Source organism: Pogona vitticeps, chromosome 2 (assembly GCF_051106095.1).
Source record: "Pogona vitticeps strain Pit_001003342236 chromosome 2, PviZW2.1, whole genome shotgun sequence".
NCBI lineage: Eukaryota > Metazoa > Chordata > Lepidosauria > Squamata > Agamidae > Pogona > Pogona vitticeps.
The window spans coordinates 154,555,525-154,561,766 of record NC_135784.1 but is presented as its reverse complement, the minus strand read 5'-3'; the positions used below and the strand labels follow the sequence as shown (position 1 = coordinate 154,561,766).

Genomic DNA, 6,242 nt, shown 5'->3' with positions numbered 1-6,242 from the left:
GGGTGGTAGACTTTGGTGGGAAACGTCCTCACATGTAATGTTATCTGGCCTGCAGATTTGGTCCTGAGGGTCCTTTACTGTTTGCAACCCCATGATATTAGCAGGTTTTCCTAATATCAGGAGAATTACTCCATTGATTCTCATGTATTTCCTGGCTGATTCCTTTACCAATATGAAGCAGACCAATGTACAAAGCCATTCACATCTCTAGGCTCTTTTGTCAAAGTAATGCACTGATTTACTTTCCTCTGTGCCCACCCCAAAACTGCCAAGTCATTAAGCAATAATTTATATGCACTGTTGCCAGCCATCGTAGAACTCTTGAAAAGAATTGATTGTGTTTATTGTTGATGGATGTTTTGGTCCATTCAGTGACGATTATTGCAACTTGTGACCTAATTTTAATGTGAGCAGAAGGTGGTTTTCCATATGTCTTCTAGGACTGCTTATTCTGTCAGATGGACAGCAATTGAGAGAGAAAGAGAGGGGGGGGGGAGAGAAGCATTTCACCATTAAATGGCAGCCTGTGCCATGTGAATGAGCTCTTAATCAGCCAACAAGCTACTTTGTTGCCAATCAGTTTTGTGTTCTTCATTAAAGGTTGACAAATATGCCTATCCAAGCTAGTCTTCAACATCAACACTCCTGAAGGATGTAAAAAAAACAACAGTGTCACCCATATTTATTGCCTTTAAACTAATTTCCCTACAAGTGCATACTCTCTGATATGAGGGATATAAAGAAAACATTTAACAGAACCCTGATTAGCTCAATAATAACAAACAAACATTCCCTTAATTACCGTATTTTTTTGCTCCATAAGATGCACCTGACCTTAAGACACACCTAATTTTTAGAGAGCTTTTAAAGTAAATTTTACATTTTAAAATGACAATACCAGGCAGTCCTAGGTCTCTTTCCCAGCTCTCTAACTGCTTGGACTAGCAAGGAAGCAGACAAGCAGCCTCTTCACTAACTGAAAGTTTGAATTTCCCCACTTTCCCTGCCTTCCCCACATATTAGGTATGCTAATATCCGTGCACTGGAGGATTGTGGGAGGAACATCCAGCCCCTGATGGGGGTCCTGTGGGGCACCCCAAAACACTGAGTCGGTCTCTTGGCCTCTTTTGGGACTGGGGCTGTGCAGCCCTGTTCTGATCAGGAGGTGCAGCCAGGGGGTCACCATGCATATTGAGGGACAGGTCACAGAAAGTGGCAGGAGGTTCAGAGGCCATTCCAACTCATACCTGGCAGGGGAGATACTATGATCATCAAAGTGGTTTTCCAAGAGTAAGACTCATCTATTGCACTTTGGATGAGCCTCATCTTGTGATTTCCTCAAATGTAGGAAAATCAACTGCCTAAGTGGGGGACTATGTTTGTGGTTTCCCTTGGTTTTTCTAGAATCATTCTTTCCCCTTTGGTTCTTGGTTGTTTACACTGCCTGCTGCCAGAGGCCTGTTGGCATTTCTGGTTTTCCAGATGGGCTCTAGGAAACAGATCCTAGAAAGCCAGCAGTGCAGAATGGTGAGGACCAAACAGCAAGCAGTCTCTGGTGCTAGTTCAGAGGCCTCCCAGCATGGCAGTGGGGGGCTTCTGGGTGGTGGTGGTTGAACCCCTTTTTTACTGTATTTGTTCCATAAGATGCACATACTTTCTCCCCCACTATTTGGGGGGAGATGTGTCTTATGGAGCAAAAAATACATATTCTAAATCAAGAGATAGCTGTTAGTAAGACTGTTTGCCCAGTATTCTTGATGTTATTAACAGCACCTTAATGAATGTAGTTGCTAAATAGATAGGTAAGATAAGGCTGCATCAGTGGTGTATATTAATTTATTTTATGTTTACTTCTTCAGCCACCAATATGGTGGCTAAGTAGACCCTACAAGCACCAATGGTGAATTCTTCTGCATTCCAGTTGACTCTGTTGGAAGTGACTGGGTGCAACTCAGCTAACACTCAGGAAGTTGCAGGTCTTTACATGGGGAAGAAGAAAGAGAGAAAAAGAGGACTTCCTCAGGTTTCATGGACTGTCCTTCCTTCACCATAGGTTTTTGTTCTTAGGGTTGCTGACGTCACTTCCTTTCTTCCCACTCTTTTAGCTTCTCCCTTTAAGGAGGAGACATCTTGCTTTTGTTCTCTACAGATGAAAGGGGCAGCCATGGCTCCTGAAGCCTCTAATTTTTATAACCTTTCCTGTTTCCAGCATGTTTTTCCAGCGTATTTGTCTAATAACACAAGCTGTCTTGTTTTCTTACAAAGAAGATTAGACAAAATTCCTTTTCAGACAAGCAATTGTGCTAAGGTAATCTTTCTGAATTCAAAGGGCTGCATTTGCAAGTGAATGTTGCTCCTGTACTGCTTTATTTGCCTACTGTCTAATAGGTACTACCACAACACACTGTTTTTTGTTGGTTTTGGAATGCAAGCGGGGTTGAGTCTGCTACAAGGTTCCCTCTAAGGAGTGCACCTGTACATGCAACTCTGCCTCCTTTCATGCAGCTCTCCTCCTCTACTATGCAGCGATTCTTTTCAGCCCCTTTAGAAGAGAGGCAGAGCTGAAAATTAGAAGGTATGTTGGTCTGGAAATTCAAATGGGGGACCATCAGAAAACACCAGAGATCTCCCAAGAGGTCCAAGACAAGACTCTGGGGAGTCAATGACAGTCAGAGAATTCAAAACATGGAGCTAGATGGACAGTATCCTGTGTTCAATTACAGAAACGCTGTTGTCATCCATGGCCTTAGGGATATCTTCAGAGCAACTGGAAGCATTGGTGAGAGAATGCTAAACAAGATGTACCCCTGGTCTGATCTGCAAGGGGTCTTGCTATGTCATTATGATTTAAGATTCATAGGCCCAAATCTTGTTGTGTACTTACACAAAATGTGTAACATTTAGCCCCAAGTTGCCTTGAGCTAAAAAGTCTCTACGTATAGGCATTATCTATTGCATACTGAGTTTCTTGACTCAATACGCAATTGATAATACCTACAGAGATTTCTTAACTTATGTCGATTCACCACTAAAAGTTATGTATTTTGTGTAACTGCACAACAGGATTTCAGCCATATGTTAATAAATATTCATGAGGCCAAATATGAGCATCCATACATATCCATTTCTCTGTCTGTCTGTCTTGTGTTTCACTCACACACACACACACACACACACACACACACACACACACACTTCTATGACACTCTTTTTAAAATCGAAGCAGACAGACAATCTGTAACCACCATGCACTCAGGCAGAAGATCTCTTGTGAAGGACTGCCATTCCAGTTCTTTATATGAAAACATGACTGAAAAGCACACAAGATACAGAGGGAAAAGGAGAGCTAACCATGTCAAGTGAATTCTGAAAATTAATTCTGAATAAGATCACAGCCTCAAAAATTAAATAATAGATGTAGCCTGGCTGTTGCATCATCAAACTTTAATTAGATTCTTTACAGCTGTGTGTCTTTGATCTGAGCTAAATAAATCATAGCCACATTTTGGTGGGGAGTTTCTGGATAGGTTACATGTCATGCCAAGCTCGTAGAGGAAAAAACAGAGAATATGTTGGAGCCAACATTATTATAACCCAGCCATAACCCCAGGTCCCAGACTACCTCACTAGCCACATTTATCTCATGAAAGATGAAGAGCCCATTTCACAAAACACAATATCCACATGTGTTCTGCCAAATCTTATACAGGACTGCAGTAGCTGCTCTGCTGTAACAAATCCAGCTTTTGCATTGAACACGGACAACTGACAGCTACTTCATTATTATGATGGGGCCCTTTTTGCATTCTAGAGAGTTCACCTAGACTCCATCTTCATGGCAGCAATATAATTTGCTGTAAAGATGAGGGCTTCATATTCTTATACAAATACACAGCCTGCTGGCACAGGTGGCTAGCCTGATTCCCCCCCCCCCCCATCCCCAGGCCATGACGGAGCACTTACCATCTGGCACATGGTGCAGAGTGCGCGTGGCCAGCATCATCTTCTGTGCCCCAATCACAGCAGTACCTCAGCTGCTGCAGCCCTGCTTACCTGCCACTCTGCAGCTGAGCAGGGAAACTTGTCCTCTTGCCCCCTTGCTGGAATGGCTGGATGAGCAGGGAGGTGGGGCTGTGGCAGCCAAGCTACTGCCACGATTGGGGCACAGAAGATGATGCCAGCCACACGTACCAGGCATTAAGTGGTCCAGCAGGGCCTGGGGGTGAGAGGAAATCAGGCCAGCCACCTGTGGCGGTGGACTTTGTATGTGTGTATGAATATGAAGCCCCCATCTCTAATTTGCTGTTGGGCAGTTTCTCAGTTTGTACTGTTACAAATTTATTATTTTCATACAATGTTGTATATGGTTATTCTCAAACAGTGTGAACTCAAGGCAGATTTATGTCAGCCTCATTCTGAAAGCATGTGGCAGTCTCCTGTGATGAGGGGAGAGAGCTGACCCCACCCCCTCTGATGTCACTTTCAACATAAGGTGGCAACAGTCTGACAGAGGGGAAGCTGCTATAAGTAGGCTCTGTGTGTGGGCCAGAAATTTATGTATTTTTATTTATTAGATTTCTATTCCACCGTTTTAGACAAAGTCTACTCCAGGAGGGTTCCATTAAACATTGTAAGCTAAAACAATTAAAAACAATTCAGAAACCTATTTTATTTGTGTTCTCAACTGCATGAAGAGCCTGTATGGATAACACCATCTCTCCCTCTTAAGATTGTTACCTTTGTATGATTAAAGCAAGTCATTGGAAGGGAAACATGAATTTACTTTGCAAGTCTGGTTAATGGGGCATGTCTATCTGTGAACATACTGGAGAGGAAAAGCAGTTCACTGTAAGGAATAAACATTCCCCCAAATATCCCATTTAAGCATTACATTCAAGAGGGGCTTGGAGTCATGCTGTGGAAAAGAACAAGTCTCATATACCCAACTTAGCCTTTCTCCATTGTGAGACATATAGCAAGACCTCTACTGAAGACTCTACAGCAAACTTCATACAGATATCTGAATTTTGAAGCTATTTATGCTTCCAGCTTAAGTTCTTGAAATTTGGAGCTAATTCCAAGGGAAGGGGGAAGAATTTCCAAAAGGCTAATGAAATTTCTCATGTGCTTTCCCCACAGTAGGGACATGGTGGCACTATGGGTTAACCCCTGAAACCTCTGTGCTGCAAGGTCAGAAGACCAGCAGTCGTAAGATCGAATCCACACGACAGAGTGAGCTCCTGTCACTTGTCCCAGCTCCTGCCAACCTAGCAGTTCGAAAGCATGTAAAAATGCAAATAGATAAATAGGTACCACCTCGGTGGGAAGGTAACAGTGTTCTGTGACTAGTCGTGCTGGCCACAAGACCATGGAAACTGTCTTTGGACAAATGCTGGTTCTACGTCTTGGAGATGGGGATGAGCACTGCGCCCTAGAATCGGGCATGACTGGACTAAACATTACCTTTTACCTTTCCCCACATTACAATAATAGTTCCACAAAGACAGAAACCCTCAGTTTAAAGCAAAAAGTTGTGGTTGACGCTATACCTGAAAGCCTATACCCGAAAGCAAAGAAATTTGAACTATCAATAAACAGTCCCACTCAGAAAGTGGGCACATTCACACACCCTTTCCACAACTGCCACCCTGAGAGAACAGCACAAACCCACTAGCCAACCAACCACTATAAAATGTATCAGTAGTGATAGAAAAGAGCTGGAAAACAACTCAGATTTTACCTTTCATACCCTGATAAACAACAGTCTAGAAGAATCACATATCTTTACCAAATGTAGATAACATAAAAGACTGCAGTGATTCTTAAGGAATAAGCAAGGATAACTGGATTCTGAAATATATAAGACTTGAATAAATTCTGGTACTTCCAAGAATTCTTTTCTTCCTGGTTCATTTACTATATTGAATGCCTCTCACGTTTGATTTCTTTTTGTTGCCAGCCTGTGTAAATGAGGGTGATTGATTAGTGGTGCAATCCTGCAATGTATGTGGTTGTTTAAATCGCACTGACACTCTAATCCCACATATTTAAACTAACAATAAGTTCCACTGAATCTAATGGAGCTAACTTCAGAGTAGACATGCAGATAGATAAGCCAGAATTGCACTCACTGCCAAGCATCTTAAGTCAGCAATATTTTAGCCTAAGATAACAACTCAGTGAAACTCAATGACATGTGTATAACACTGAGCACGAATAATTTCCACACTGTCTTTAATGAG

General features: G+C 42.4%; 1 pseudogene; it reads left to right on the top strand.

Moving 5' to 3' along the window:
• The first annotated feature begins 1,239 nt into the window (after positions 1 to 1,239).
• LOC140705150 (U1 spliceosomal RNA) lies at positions 1,240 to 1,394 on the top strand (annotated as a pseudogene).
• Positions 1,395 to 6,242: the final 4,848 nt, after the last annotated feature.